This window comes from Pseudophryne corroboree, chromosome 5 (assembly GCF_028390025.1).
Source record: "Pseudophryne corroboree isolate aPseCor3 chromosome 5, aPseCor3.hap2, whole genome shotgun sequence".
NCBI classification, from domain to species: domain Eukaryota; kingdom Metazoa; phylum Chordata; class Amphibia; order Anura; family Myobatrachidae; genus Pseudophryne; species Pseudophryne corroboree.
The window spans coordinates 220,077,428-220,094,590 of NC_086448.1; positions in this window are offsets into that span (position 1 = coordinate 220,077,428).

A 17,163-nucleotide genomic window follows, 5' to 3' on the forward strand; every position below is an offset into this window, starting at 1 on the left:
TCAAGAGGAGAGGTAGTGGAGTAGGAGGATGAAAAGAGTGTTGATACTTCATCTTCACTTGTGGGATCAAATGAAGAGAAAGTGCCAGAGGGTTCAGATAGGGATTTGAGCAGGTCACTGGCTGAGTTAGAGCATACCATTTCATCTCGGATTTTATCAATCTTATCCTTGAAGTAGGAAGCAAGTTCTTGTGCACTGATAGTAGCTAGTGGGGGAGGTGAGGGAGGGTAAAGAAGTGATTTAAATGTATTAAAAAGTCGTTTGGGGTTGGTGGCATGATAAGAGATGAGAGATTGGAAATATGTTTGTTTGGCAGTGTCCAGGGCCTGACGATAGGAGTGGTAGGTAGTCTTATATGTGAGAAAGTCACTTGGATTCTGAGATTTCTGCCACTGACGTTCTACCTTACGTGACAGTTTTTGTAGGTGTCTTGTTGATTTAGAGTGCCATGGTTGGCATCTAAGCCTACGTGGAGTGTGATGGGTAGCTGGAGCAACTTCATCAAGGGCACTCTCTAGGGTCTGGTGCAGGTGGGATACAGCAGTGTCAGGTGTGGTGAATGTAGAGATTGGTGAGAGACGTTGTTGCAGAGAAGTGGAAAGTTGTTGAAAATTTATATTGTTAGTATTTCTGCGTGTTAGAGGAGGCTTGCTTGGTTTTAGTGTCCTAGAATTTAAAGTAATAGAAGAGATTGTGAAGGTGATCAGGTTGTGATCAGAGAGAGGGAAAGGAGTGTTAATGAGTTGGGAAACTGAGCAGAGCCTGGTGAACACAAGATCAAGGCAGTGGCCCTCCTGGTGAGTAGAGGAGTCGGACCATTGGGTTAGGCCAAGAGAGGAGGTTAGAGAGAGGAGTTTGGATGCATGAACAGATTGTGGACTGTCAAGAGCTATATTGAAATCGCCCATAATGATGGTGGAGATGTCAGAGGATAAGAAGTGTGGGAGCCAGGCAGAAAAATCTTCTAGAAATTGTTGTTTAGGTTGCCCAGGAGGGCGATAGATAGCTGCAACACGCAGAGAGAAGGGGGTGAAAATCCTGATAGAGTGAACTTCAAATGATGTAAATGCGAGTGATGGAACCTGAGGTAAAATAAAGGATCCCTGTTCTTTGCATGCCCTCTCTAATGGTTGGCCAATTACATTTGTGGTAGCTGGCCATACCCCCTTGTGATTCTGGCCACACCCATTAAGCTTGGGCCCCTACCATTGCATTCCCTGGTGGACCCTTCATGCCTCAGTCTGACACTGAGCACCACCGTATATGCCAGTGATCCTGCCGTATAATTCCAGTGGTACTGGCGTATAAGTCCAGTCCAGTGATACTGGCGTATATGTCCAGTGATACTGCCGTATATGTTCAGTGATACTGCCATATATGTCCAGCGGTACTGCCGTATATGTCTAGCGGTACTGCCGTATAAATCCAGTGATCCTGCCGTATAATTCCAGTGGTACTGGCGTATAGGTCGAGTGATCCTGCCGTATAATTCCAGTGATCCTGCCGTATAATTCCAGTGGTACAGGCGTATATATATACCCTGTTGCAAAGCGGATTACTGATGCCATAACAACTATGCTGGTGTTAGACGTGCTTCCAGTATCCGCCATTAGTGCAGTGGGACTGCAGTGCCAACCCTAGACGGGCCACGTGTTTGTGCCGCACACTTGTGTTGCTTAGCTTAGTCATACAGATACCTCATTGCCCTCTTTTACTTCTAGGCATGATGTGCTGTTTAGGTAGAGATGAGCGCCTGAAATTTTTCGGGTTTTGTGTTTTGGTTTTGGGTTCGGTTCCGCGGCCGTGTTTTGGGTTCGAACGCGTTTTGGCAAAACCTCACCGAATTTTTTTTGTCGGATTCGGGTGTGTTTTGGATTCGGGTGTTTTTTTCAAAAAACACTAAAAAACAGCTTAAATCATAGAATTTGGGGGTCATTTTGATCCCAAAGTATTATTAACCTCAAAAACCATAATTTACACTCATTTTCAGTCTATTCTGAATACCTCACACCTCACAATATTATTTTTAGTCCTAAAATTTGCACCGAGGTCTCTGTGTGAGTAAGATAAGCGACCCTAGTGGCCGACACAAACACCGGGCCCATCTAGGAGTGGCACTGCAGTGTCACGCAGGATGTCCCTTCCAAAAAACCCTCCCCAAACAGCACATGACGCAAAGAAAAAAAGAGGCGCAATGAGGTAGCTGTGTGAGTAAGATTAGCGACCCTAGTGGCCGACACAAACACCGGGCCCATCTAGGAGTGGCACTGCAGTGTCACGCAGGATGGCCCTTCCAAAAAACCCTCCCCAAACAGCACATGACGCAAAGAAAAAAAGAGGCGCAATGAGGTTGCTGTGTGAGTAAGATTAGCGACCCTAGTGGCCGACACAAACACCGGGCCCATCTAGGAGTGGCACTGCAGTGTCACGCAGGATGTCCCTTCCAAAAAACCCTCCCCAAACAGCACATGACGCAAAGAAAAAAAGAGGCGCAATGAGGTAGCTGTGTGAGTAAGATTAGCGACCCTAGTGGCCGACACAAACACCGGGCCCATCTAGGAGTGGCACTGCAGTGTCACGCAGGATGTCCCTTCCAAAAAACCCTCCCCAAACAGCACATGACGCAAAGAAAAAAAGAGGCGCAATGAGGTAGCTGACTGTGTGAGTAAGATTAGCGACCCTAGTGGCCGACACAAACACCGGGCCCATCTAGGAGTGGCACTGCAGTGTCACGCAGGATGTCCCTTCCAAAAAACCCTCCCCAATCAGCACATGATGCAAAGAAAAAGAAAAGAAAAAAGAGGTGCAAGATGGAATTGTCCTTGGGCCCTCCCACCCACCCTTATGTTGTATAAACAAAACAGGACATGCACACTTTAACCAACCCATCATTTCAGTGACAGGGTCTGCCACACGACTGTGACTGATATGACGGGTTGGTTTGGACCCCCCCCAAAAAAGAAGCAATTAATCTCTCCTTGCACAAACTGGCTCTACAGAGGCAAGATGTCCACCTCATCTTCACCCTCCGATATATCACCGTGTACATCCCCCTCCTCACAGATTATCAATTCGTCCCCACTGGAATCCACCATCTCAACTCCCTGTGTACTTTGTGGAGGCAATTGCTGCTGGTCAATGTCTCCGCGGAGGAATTGATTATAATTCATTTTAATGAACATCATCTTCTCCACATTTTCTGGATGTAACCTCGTACGCCGATTGCTGACAAGGTGAGCGGCGGCACTAAACACTCTTTCGGAGTACACACTTGTGGGAGGGCAACTTAGGTAGAATAAAGCCAGTTTGTGCAAGGGCCTCCAAATTGCCTCTTTTTCCTGCCAGTATAAGTACGGACTGTGTGACGTGCCTACTTGGATGCGGTCACTCATATAATCCTCCACCATTCTATCAATGTTGAGAGAATCATATGCAGTGACAGTAGACGACATGTCCGTAATCGTTGTCAGGTCCTTCAGTCCGGACCAGATGTCAGCATCAGCAGTCGCTCCAGACTGCCCTGCATCACCGCCAGCGGGTGGGCTCGGAATTCTGAGCCTTTTCCTCGCACCCCCAGTTGCGGGAGAATGTGAAGGAGGAGATGTTGACAGGTCGCGTTCCGCTTGACTTGACAATTTTGTCACCAGCAGGTCTTTCAACCCCAGCAGACCTGTGTCTGCCGGAAAGAGAGATCCAAGGTAGGCTTTAAATCTAGGATCGAGCACGGTGGCCAAAATGTAGTGCTCTGATTTCAACAGATTGACCACCCGTGAATCCTTGTTAAGCGAATTAAGGGCTCCATCCACAAGTCCCACATGCCTAGCGGAATCGCTCCCTTTTAGCTCCTTCTTCAATGCCTCCAGCTTCTTCTGCAAAAGCCTGATGAGGGGAATGACCTGACTCAGGCTGGCAGTGTCTGAACTGACTTCACGTGTGGCAAGTTCAAAGGGCATCAGAACCTTGCACAACGTTGAAATCATTCTCCACTGCGCCTGAGACAGGTGCATTCCACCTACTATATCGTGCTCAATTGTATAGGCTTGAATGGCCTTTTGCTGCTCCTCCAACCTCTGAAGCATATAGAGGGTTGAATTCCACCTCGTTACCACTTCTTGCTTCAGATGATGGCAGGGCAGGTTCAGTAGTTTTTGGTGGTGCTCCAGTCTTCTGTACGTGGTGCCTGTACGCCGAAAGTGTCCCGCAATTCTTCTGGCCACCGACAGCATCTCTTGCACGCCCTTGTCGTTTTTTAAAAAATTCTGCACCACCAAATTCAAGGTATGTGCAAAATATGGGACGTGCTGGAATTTGCCCATATTTAATGCACACACAATATTGCTGGCGTTGTCCGATGCCACAAATCCACAGGAGAGTCCAATTGGGGTAAGCCATTCCGCGATGATCTTCCTCAGTTGCCGTAAGAGGTTTTCAGCTGTGTGCGTATTCTGGAAACCGGTGATACAAAGCGTAGCCTGCCTAGGAAAGAGTTGGCGTTTGCGAGATGCTGCTACTGGTGCCGCCGCTGCTGTTCTTGCGGCGGGAGTCCATACATCTACCCAGTGGGCTGTCACAGTCATATAGTCCTGACCCTGCCCTGCTCCACTTGTCCACATGTCCGTGGTTAAGTGGACATTGGGTACAGCTGCATTTTTTAGGACACTGGTGACTCTTTTTCTGAGGTCTGTGTACATTTTCGGTATCGCCTGCCTAGAGAAATGGAACCTAGATGGTATTTGGTACTGGGGACACAGTACCTCCAACAAGTCTCTAGTTGGCTCTGCAGTAATGATGGATACCGGAACCACGTTTCTCACCACCCAGGATGCCAAGGCCTCAGTTATCCGCTTTGCAGTAGGATGACTGCTGTGATATTTCATCTTCCTCGCAAAGGACTGTTGAACAGTCAATTGCTTACTGGAAGTAGTACAAGTGGGCTTACGACTTCCCCTCTGGGATGACCATCGACTCCCAGCGGCAACAACAGCAGCGCCAGCAGCAGTAGGTGTTACACGCAAGGATGCATCGGAGGAATCCCAGGCAGGAGAGGACTCGTCAGAATTGCCAGTGACATGGCCTGCAGGACTATTGGCATTCCTGGGGAAGGAGGAAATTGACACTGAGGGAGTTGGTGGGGTGGTTTGCGTGAGCTTGGTTACAAGAGGAAGGGATTTACTGGTCAGTGGACTGCTTCCGCTGTCACCCAAAGTTTTTGAACTTGTCACTGACTTATTATGAATGCGCTGCAGGTGACGTATAAGGGAGGATGTTCCGAGGTGGTTAACGTCCTTACCCCTACTTATTACAGCTTGACAAAGGGAACACACGGCTTGACACCTGTTGTCCGCATTTCTGGTGAAATACCTCCACACCGAAGAGCTGATTTTTTTGGTATTTTCACCTGGCATGTCAACGGCCATATTCCTCCCACGGACAACAGGTGTCTCCCCGGGTGCCTGACTTAAACAAACCACCTCACCATCAGAATCCTCCTGGTCAATTTCCTCCCCAGCGCCAGCAACACCCATATCCTCCTCATCCTGGTGTACTTCAACACTGACATCTTCAATCTGACTATCAGGAACTGGACTGCGGGTGCTCCTTCCAGCACTTGCAGGGGGCGTGCAAATGGTGGAAGGCGCATGCTCTTCACGTCCAGTGTTGGGAAGGTCAGGCATCGCAACCGACACAATTGGACTCTCCTTGTGGATTTGGGATTTCGAAGAATGCACAGTTCTTTGCTGTGCTGCTTTTGCCAGCTTGAGTCTTTTCATTTTTCTAGCGAGAGGCTGAGTGCTTCCATCCTCATGTGAAGCTGAACCACTAGCCATGAACATAGGCCAGGGCCTCAGCCGTTCCTTGCCACTCCGTGTGGTAAATGGCATATTGGCAAGTTTACGCTTCTCCTCCGACAATTTTATTTTAGGTTTTGGAGTCCTTTTTTTACTGATATTTGGTGTTTTGGATTTGACATGCTCTGTACTATGACATTGGGCATCGGCCTTGGCAGACGACGTTGCTGGCATTTCATCGTCTCGGCCATGACTAGTGGCAGCAGCTTCAGCACGAGGTGGAAGTGGATCTTGATCTTTCCCTAATTTTGGAACCTCAACATTTTTGTTCTCCATATTTTAATAGGCACAACTAAAAGGCACCTCAGGTAAACAATGGAGATGGATGGATTGGATACTAGTATACAATTATGGACGGGCTGCCGAGTGCCGACACAGAGGTAGCCACAGCCGTGAACTACCGCACTGTACTGTGTCTGCTGCTAATATATAGACTGGTTGATAAAGAGATAGTATACTCGTAACTAGTATGTATGTATAAAGAAAGAAAAAAAAACCACGGTTAGGTGGTATATACAATTATGGACGGGCTGCCGAGTGCCGACACAGAGGTAGCCACAGCCGTGAACTACCGCACTGTACTGTGTCTGCTGCTAATATAGACTGGTTGATAAAGAGATAGTATACTCGTAACTAGTATGTATGTATAAAGAAAGAAAAAAAAACCACGGTTAGGTGGTATATACAATTATGGACGGGCTGCCGAGTGCCGACACAGAGGTAGCCACAGCCGTGAACTACCGCACTGTACTGTGTCTGCTGCTAATATATAGACTGGTTGATAAAGAGATAGTATACTACTAATATTATATATACTGGTGGTCAGGTCACTGGTCACTAGTCACACTGGCAGTGGCACTCCTGCACAAAAGTGTGCACTGTTTAATTTTAATATAATATTATGTACTCCTGGCTCCTGCTATAACCTATAACTGGCACTGCAGTAGTGCTCCCCAGTCTCCCCCACAATTATAAGCTGTGTGAGCTGAGCAGTCAGACAGATATATAATATATATAGATGATGCAGCACACTGGCCTGAGCCTGAGCAGTGCACACAGATATGGTATGTGACTGACTGAATCACTGTGTGTATCGCTTTTTTCAGGCAGAGAACGGATATATTAAATAAACTGCACTGTGTGTCTGGTGGTCACTCACTATATAATATATTATGTACTCCTGGCTCCTGCTATAACCTATAACTGGCACTGCAGTAGTGCTCCCCAGTCTCCCCCACAATTATAAGCTGTGTGAGCTGAGCAGTCAGACAGATATATATAATATTATATATAGATAATAGATGATGCAGCACACTGGCCTGAGCCTGAGCAGTGCACACAGATATGGTATGTGACTGAGTCACTGTGTGCTGTGTATCGCTTTTTTCAGGCAGAGAACGGATTATAAATAAAACTGGTGGTCACTATCAGCAAAACTCTGCACTGTACTGAGTACTCCTAATGCTCCCCAAAATTAGTAAATCAAGTGTCTCTCTAATCTATTCTAAACGGAGAGGACGCCAGCCACGTCCTCTCCCTATCAATCTCAATGCACGTGTGAAAATGGCGGCGACGCGCGGCTCCTTATATAGAATCCGAGTCTCGCGATAGAATCCGAGCCTCGCGAGAATCCGACAGCGTCATGATGACGTTCGGGCGCGCTCGGGTTAACCGAGCAAGGCGGGAAGATCCGAGTCGCTCGGACCCGTGAAAAAAACCATGAAGTTCTGGCGGGTTCGGATTCAGAGAAACCGAACCCGCTCATCTCTATGTTTAGGTACTATTTTTTTTAAGTGCCATCCTGTCTGACACTGCAATGCCACTCCTAGATGGGCCAATTGTTTGTGTCGCTTAGCTTAGTCATACAGATACCTCATTGCACCTCTTTTTCATCTTTGCATGATGTGCTGTTTGGGGCCTTTTTTTTTATATCTGCCTCCTATCTGAAACTGCAGTGCCACTCCTAGATGGGCCAATTGTTTGTGTGGCTTAGCTTTAGTCATACAGCTATCTCATTGCACCTCTTTTTCTTCTTTGCATGATGTGCTGTTTGGGGCCTAGTTTTTTTTAAGTGCCATCCTGTCTGCCACTGCAGTGTCACTCCTAGATGGGCCAGGTGTTTGTGCCGCACACTTGTGTCGCTTAGTTTAGTCATACAGCAACCTCATTGCAATTCTTAATCTTCTTTGCATGATGTGCTGTTTGGGGCCTATTTTTTAAATCTGCCATCCTGTCTGCCACTGCAGTGCCACTCCTAGATGGGCCAGGTGTTTGTGCCGCACACTTGTGTCACTTAGCTTAGTCATACAGCCACCTCAGTGCAACTTTTAGGTCTAAAATCAATATTGTGAGGTTATTAATACCGTAGGATCAAAATTACCCCCAAATTCTGTGATTTTAGCCATTTTTATGTTTTTTCAAAAATCATCCAGATCCAAAACCAAAACCAAAATACGAAAGGGTGGTTTTGGCAAAACCAATCCAAAACCAAACACGAGCGGGGAATTAGAACCAAAACCGAAACACAAAACACGAAAAGTGCCCGCCGCATATCTCTAGTATAGTCACAGTGTAATGACTGGATTTCAAGTGCAAACTAGATTCACAATACAATCAGGATTTATACCTTTTACATCATGAGCAAGGGTATAGCTACCATAGGTGCAGGCAGTGCAGCTGCTATGGGACCCAGAGCTGAGAGGGGCCCACCTACCCTGTCACAGTTACATGTGTTATATAGACATTTTTCACCATTGGGTGGTACATAGGGGTCCTTACTAATTTTTGCCTTGTGGCCTACAATATATCTAGTTATGCCGCTGGACCTGCTCGTTGTAATGTGGCATAAAATGAACTGGAGGGCATTATAATGTTACATAAAATGAAATGGGACATTATAATGTGGCACAATATGAAGTGGAGGCACTATAATGGGACATAATATGAACTGGGCAAACTGTATGTCATAATGTGAACTGGGAACGCTGTATGGCATAGTATGTACTGGTAGCCCTACAGTGTGACATAATGTAAACTAAGGCACTACTATGGGGCATAAAATTACCAAACTGCTGTAGAGAGAAGCATTGAGACAGGGGCCTCTTGAAAATGTTGCTATGGGGCCCACAAAGTTCTGGATACGCCCTCAATAATGAGCATATTAGGTAACTTACTGTAGTTCCAACAATTAAGTGTTATACAAACTACGTTTTTAACGGTTCTCCATTACTTAAAAGATTACATTATATGCTGTTGTAAAATACATCTATACAATATAATTTGCATCACTGTTTAACCATAAACAAAGTACATCTTATAAGGTCATTGGAGGTTATTTATTAGCAAAATATAATTGTGCTATCAATCTAAGTAACCAGTTAGTCACTTTCTTATAGTGACGTGCGGAGGCACTGGCAAGTACCAGAGCCAGATTTATACACAATATATGAGGTAAAGGGTTCATGTGGGCATTATACACAGGTGCAGCAGTATACACTGCTGGAAATTTGGTGAGTTTTAATCCGAGATGTTCGGAAAAGATAGGCAGGGGAGGAGGCTCTGCCTCACCTGTCATAGACTTTTTGCTCCAAAGCTTGACTATAAAAACGATTAGAATAATACAAAGAAGATATTTCTAATATATTCTTTGTATTTTCCATATACTTTATATAGTCAATACTCTGGCGTATACATTAGTATGACAGTAAGAGGCTCTGCCTCACCTCACCGCACGTCACTGCTAATTACAGATTCTATACATTATGTAACTGGCCTGACATTTGATTGAATTTCACCAGTTCAAAGGCCCTGAACATATTTGTGGTACAACTGTTGATGGACCTTGATTTTAACTTGCAGTTCGAAATTGCCAGAATCCATGCATTCACTGTTTGTATTCAATGCTCACCGTTTCCATCTTAGGTTCACCACTTGTGTCTGGGGTTCATGTTTGGAGTTCAAGTTTCCTATATACATTAATATTAGTGTTTTATCGAGTTGTTATAACTGTTGGGGCATGTGCCAGAGCCGCTACCACTATTAGAGGATTTTCTACCACAAAGTTCCTGCGGCCACAAATTACTTTTTAATGAGAGCTATTTCTGTTATGTTTTCCCTAGTTTTGTGCTATGTTCACCCTAGAATATGCTATTTGATCTATTAACAACTTACATACTTCAGAAATGTCTTCCTCTTCTGTCAGCATGGATGGAGCAATGGTTAGCGTTACTGCCTCATAGCACTGAAGTCATGGGTTAAATTCCCACCATGGCCCTAACTGTGTGGATTATGTATATTCTCCCTGTATTTGTATGAGAAAAAAAGGAGAGGAGGGGGTGGTCAAGGATGGGAAATGTAAAACAGGAAAAAGTCTGTACTGTTTCAGAAACTGTATATTAATAGGAGTTTGCTTGTCCAACAACAAAGCAGGAGAAGACCATATAGTGGCTCTAGGTGCACACTATCACAACATAGGGTTTTCATAAGAAATTTTGGGGCTCAGTATGGATAAACCAGACCCCATGCCTTCAACCCTCCATTAGTCTGGCAGCTTTCCCACATGACATATATACACAATTATAGCATATCTACACTGACTTTTAGAACACTTCACAAAGGGTTTTGAACATCACTCTACTTAAATATGATATTTGTACACTTATCTTGAGAGCTATCAGTGATTGATTTGTGAGCACCTTGTCATTCAGTTACTTCCTCCTTTATTTAACACACACATTTCTCAATAATATCATGCCTGGGACTCAAACTCAAAACTTCACACTTTGCAGTCAGAGACCTTACACATGGATCTATTTGATCCTGCATAGGAAGCTTGATATTTCTAACTATATGAAGCTATATGAATTGTCCTTAAACCATGCAGTCTGCAGATAAGAAAATCTATGTAGTGTGCAGCCACACATCCAATCCCCTGCAGCCACACACTTCATAAATTTTCTTAGCTGCAATCGTCTACAAGCTCACAGGTGAGATACTCGGTAGGCTGTGGGCCCCTGCTGAGCCAGGACCTGGAGCATTAGTAATGGCTGTATTTACCTCCTGATGGCTGCCCTTATCAGACAACTTAATGCAGCAGGTCAATGGGTAAAAACACAAGTACTAAAAACAAAGTGTTAAGGTGCGCTATCAATAGCCGCTGGTAAGGGGCTGGTAAGTTCCTCTAAAATAGTGGATACAAAAGAAAAACAGATACCAGCGCTGGCCGCTCATGAAATAAATGAATAAAATTGATATAAAAGCGACTTGTTAAAAATTACACATTTATTATATAAACATATAAATTCATGACTTCCGGTTGCGGTGCCCATGTGAGGAGACGCTGATCACTGCAGCACTCCTACATTCTCAGTAATCGGAGCCCACAGAGCCGCTCCCCTGCAGCGTTTTCCCCACGCCCAGCGAACACCACCTGTGGGAGAGTACTGGGAACTGGATGGACAAGTTTCTTTCCTACCCCATGCCCCCTAAAACCCAGAGATTGCGGTCAGAAAAATGGCCAGGGGAATCCAAGATGGCCACCGCGCCCAGCTCACAAACAAGCCTGCAGGCTGCTGCCAGCGCTAAACAGGCTTCTGCATCACAAATTCATCCCTCAGGTGAGCCAGACCATTCCCCTGACTCCCCAGTGACATATTTAGACGTGGTGAGAGCTGTCAGAGATGCTATGGAGCCTATTATGGAGGCTCATGTTTCCAAAATGCAGCAAGCAGTGAAAGATCTTAAGTCACAGCTCAAGCAATTATCTAAGACTGTCATTACTAATGAACATAGGTTGGGGGAGACTTTTCAGGATGTTGGTGACCTCAAGCACAAATATGATAAGCTGCAGTAGTCACACTACCAGCTGCTTAACAAGGTTGATGATCTTGAAAATAGTTCAAGGAGATTGAATCTAAGAGTGCTGGGGCTTCCTGAATCACTGAGGGGCCCTGACTTGATTACTTTCCTGCAAACGTCTTTCCTTGATTTATTACATATACGAGATGAATGATCGGGCTTAGTCATTGAGAGAGCCCATAGACTCGGCCCTCCACGCTCTTCACCTAACAGCAGACCTCACGTAGTCATTTTCAAGTGTTTGAACTTTGTCCACAAGGAGGCGATATGGACGGCATCCAGACAGCACAGGAATTTACAATGGGAGGGTAGCCATTTGGCTATTTTCCAGGATTACTCCGGGGAGGTCTCCCGTGCACGGCGAGAATTTACCCCCCTCTGCTCTCGTTTGGTCAAGGCGAATAAGAAATTTGCTTTGCCTTTTGCTGCCAGACTGCATCTCTTTGAGGGTACTTCCTTTAAGGATTTTACTAATTTGGCTGACGCAGAGTCTTACATCTTGGAGGCTACCGAGGCTGACGACAACTCTTCTCCGGCTGACGATGCTCCAGACCGGAATGACTGAGTATAACTCTTGAACTCTTACCTATCTCCTGCGCTGGATGCCTGATTGAATGTGGGCTGCTGCAGGTGTTCATTTACCAGTTGGGTTCCTGGCCCTATGCAGCTGTTATGCTGCTTAAACTTTGTTGGACATACCTTGTTCATTTTATTATTTTTCTGATATGGTGTAATTCTCCCCACACTGCTTATTGCTATATTGCGGGGTTCATTTTCTTTATGTTTTTTCTCATAATGCTCTGTGCGCTCTGATGTTCTCTTATTTAACTATTACTATGCATATATTGTTCTTAAAATGTTGCCGAGGGCGGGTGTGGGCCTCCCCCCCCCCCTCCCCCTTCTGTTTCTCAGGTTCTTATTTTTCTTGCTGGCACTTCAGCTGTCTAGTGCAGCTTCTGTGCTTGCTTGAACCGGTTGCTCTGATTGCTCTGAATGATTGTCAGCCGCAGTACTTTCTTCCATTGTGTTGTTATGTTCTCTGTTTTCTGTGTGTTCTTGTCCCCCTTCTTCCTCTTTCTTCTTTCCCTCCCCCTCATTCCCATATGTGTCAACCCCTGTTTGTTCTATGTTTTCCTATTAGCAGCTACTGGTGTTATTGTTATCTCATATGCTCGACGCATATTTATTCAGCAGCATATTTTAATTTACCTGGAGATTGCTGCTTACCCTGTACCTTTGATACATGGCTAGTCTGTATATTGGCACATGGAATGTGTGAGGCATCAACTCAACAAGATTTTACTTTATCTTCGAAAAGTGGGAGTTGATTTTGTCTTCATTCAGGAGTCCCACATTATGCCAAATGAGGTGGCTAAACTAAACACTATGGGCTGGTCTGTGGTGGCCTTTTCCTCCTTTTCTTCTAAAGCTCGGGGAGTGGTTATTTTGGCTAGACATACAGTCCCTATTTCTGTCCACGCAGTACTAGATGATGTCCTGGGTCGCTACGTAATTGCTGATGTCACGCTAGATACTTCTAGGTTCCTACTGTGCAATATTTATGCTCCCAATCATTACTCCATGCAGTTTTATTCACATGTTATTACTAAATTACTTAACTATACTGAGATTCCTATTATCCTTGGTGGAGATTTTAATATATTATCCTTCCTGACTATGGATAAATCCCCCCCCCCTGTTTTGTTCATATGTTTGTAAATCCAGTCATCAGGACACAGAGACATGTGAGTTCACTGCTGTGCTTTTTATTCCATCACCAATTCCAGGCACACTGCACACTGGACCACCCACTTCCCAGCATCCCCCTGATCCTAGGGACCATCACTGAAGATTCAGGCTTACACATATTAGTAAGGGAGTGTCTACAAATATTAAGCATTCTAATATACTAACATCACATCCTCTTTTCTTTAAAGATAAGCCCTATACGCTTCAATGCAACAATTAAAAATGTCATATTAAGAACATCATCTAACACATTTCAATGAGTCTCTCAGGTCTGCGTAGTTCCCTTTTGGGTCTTTCATACACAGTTTGTGTTTCATCGACCATGTTGGACCTTTCTAGAATCATGGTTTGTTCACCATTATCAGGATCATCATACATGTCAGATGAAGGGTATTCTTCAGTCATGTCGTCTTCATTATGGTTAGATTGAGATCTTAAATCCACCCGATTTCTTCTTACTTCCGTTCCACGCTCTGTACGTATAGTATAAGATCTTGGTGCTACTTGTGCTTCCACAATACCTTTCTGCCCCCAAATACCTTTCTCATGATCTCTGAGACGGACTTGGTCACCCAATTTTAGACCAGATAAGCTTTTTGCTCGCCTGTCATGGAACAGTTTCTGTTTCGCCTGTTGACGTTCCTTACTCAGTCTGACCAATGCTGAGTTATGTATATTAAGCAGTTCATCATGTATCGGGAGATTTGCTCTAATCCTCCTTCCCATCAGCATTTGTGCAGGAGAAAGTCCATTCTGTAAAGGTGTACTGCGGTAGATTAAAAGACTTTTGTAGAAATCTTCTTTACCTTCTTGAGCTTTTTTCATGAGACTCTTTACAGTTTTTACTGAACTTTCCACCAACCCATTTGAGCGTGGATAGTGGGGACTTGACGTAGTATGGACAAATTCCCACTCATCAGCAAATTGTCTAAATTCAGCACTGGAAAACTGAGGACCATTGTCAGTGAACACTTCCATAGGAACACCATGCCTTGCAAAGATTGACTTCATGCAATTGATTATGGCTATATTAGTAGTTGTATGTAGTGTCTTCACCTCAGGGTAGTTAGAGTAATAATCAATCAGTCACGACAATGTACGTTTTCCCATTACAATCAAACAAATCTGCGCCAACTTTCTGGTAGGTCTCTCTGGCACTGCGTGAGGACTCAGTGGCTCGACTTGTTGTTTCGGTCTATACGTAAGACATAATTCACATGTAGCTGTAGTCTGTGCTATGTCTTGGATCATTCTTGGCCAATACATAACTTCACGCGCTCTCCGCTTACATTTTTCTTCCCCTAAGTGGCCTTCATGTATCTTGCACAGCATAGTTTTTCTTAGTCGTGCAGGTATTACAAACCTATTGCCTTTGTAAATAATACCATCGACAACTGTAAGGTCACTGCGGTACATCCAATAATCATGGATAGACAGCGGGCACGCAGGTTTTTCTGCTGGCCATCCTTTCAGAATTATATCTTTCAACACTTTCATTGTGTCATCTGTCTCAGTTTCTTTCCTAATCTGTTCTTGTCTTGCAAGAGATACTGGTAGAGAAGCTACGATCAAATTAACATAGGTTTCTATCTCTTCATCCATCAGACTTTTGGAACCTTCACTTTTGTCCACAGCACGATAAAGTGTATCAGCAATGTACATGTATTTGCCGGGACAGTACAGCAAGTGTACATCATATTTCTGTAGTCTGATAAGCATTCGGTGAATTCACATGGGACAGTCATGTAATGATTTAGTCATGATAGCTACCAATGGCTTGTGGTCAGTTTCCCCTTAAATGTTTGACCATACACAAACTGATGAAATCACTCACATGCATATGTGATCGCTAGAAGTTCTTATTCTATCTGAGCATACCTTGTTTCAGCACTTGTCAGTGCTCTTGATGCATAGATTACTGGTTGCCATGTATCCTCATGTTCTTGTAACAGCACTGAGCCTAGGCCAAATTGCGAAGCATCTGCTGAAATTCTTATTCTTTTCGCAGGATCAAAGAATTTTAGCACTGGTTGCTCTGTAATGATCTGTTTCAAGTTTTGCCAACTTTCTTCTTGTTCATGTGACCACATCCACTCGTTATCTTTGTCCAACAACCATCTAAGAGAGGCTGTTCATTCAGAGAGATGAGAAATAAACTTTCCTAAGTAAGTAATCATTCCTAGGAATCTTCTGATGTCGTCTTTGTTGTTAGGACGTTCCATGTTCACTATGGCTGATATTTTCCTTGATAAATAAACAACTTGGAACTCCACGTGGCGCTACCTAATCACCTTCAGAGAAAGCTTACACAGTAGGCATACCAAATTTCAGGTCTCACAGATGTCTTGATTTGAAAATCAACTACAAAACATAAAATATATACAACACATAGTGCAATACTGTAAAATAATTGATGGGTATTTTATTAATGGTCCCACTCACATATGAATGTGAAATAAATTGCATGTAGAAAATCACAAGACACGAAGGGTAGTTTTCACTCCACGACTGAATCCTCCTCCGTAGGACTCTTGAAATAAAAAATAGGGATAATAGTGCAACACCGTCTTTTTTTCAAAGGCAAAAATTTAATAAGGAATGCACTCACAAAACATCTAATTAAAATCAGCATAAAATATCCACATAGGACTGCAAGCCTGATAAGGTCTCCCGGGTATAATCACCGCAAAGTCCCCAAATTCCAGCGTCTCCACAGGTCCCAGGTCGCAGCTCCAATCCTCGTCTGGCTCGTCTGTCTGCTTAAGCGCTTTCGGACTTACGTCCTTCCTCAGAAGCATGAGAGCCAAAGTGTTCTGTTCTTCTTTAAATAGCACTTTAATTAATCTTTAATCAGAACACCTGTTCCGTCTTCGGAAGCCGCAGCCCCCGGATATGAGGTTTCCGGATATGTAGTGCTGGTCACATAACCCGTGCGTCTCAGCTCTATTGATGAAAAGCCGCTCGTGTTATCCGTCCCCGGAAATGACATAGACGGAAGTGACGTTAGAGGAAGTGACCATGCGTTCCACACCATAATGTTTGCATTCCACTGCAGATTCTTCCGTATTATATCAGTGAATCCATTCATTACATAAAAATGAAAACAACAGACAATCATAAAAAACATATCTACACATCACAACCAATAAAAATAGGATTTTAACAGAAGTGACCGTGCATTCCACAACGAGACACCTCTGTATTAAAACAGTAATTCATCAATTACATAGGATAGTAATAATCTTAAAAAATAATTAAAAAAGATAAGAGTAGAAATATAGAAATAGCTTAAAAGAACTAGAGAAACCATTTTAGTTCGAAGTCACTATTTAGACCAAGGGGTACTAGAGATTTCAATTTATATATCCATTTCATTTCTGTTTTTGAAAGGACAGTTTCTATTTCTTTATTCCGTGGTGTGGGTTTAATTGTTTGGATTCCCCAAAAACTTTTAAAATGATTCGGGTTGCAGGAGTGTTTATCTTTAAAATGTTTAGAGACCGTATGTGTCTCTACCCCTTTCCTAACATTGTATGTGTGTTCATACAATCTAGTTTTCAGATTCCGGCCTGTCTTACCGACATAGACCAAGCCACAATCACATTCCAGCGCGTATATCACATCTCTTGAGTTACAGGTGATAAAGTCATTTATCGGATATGTGGTGCCATTAACTGTAAATTCCTTTAATTTGCTAGGTCCGTTGGTA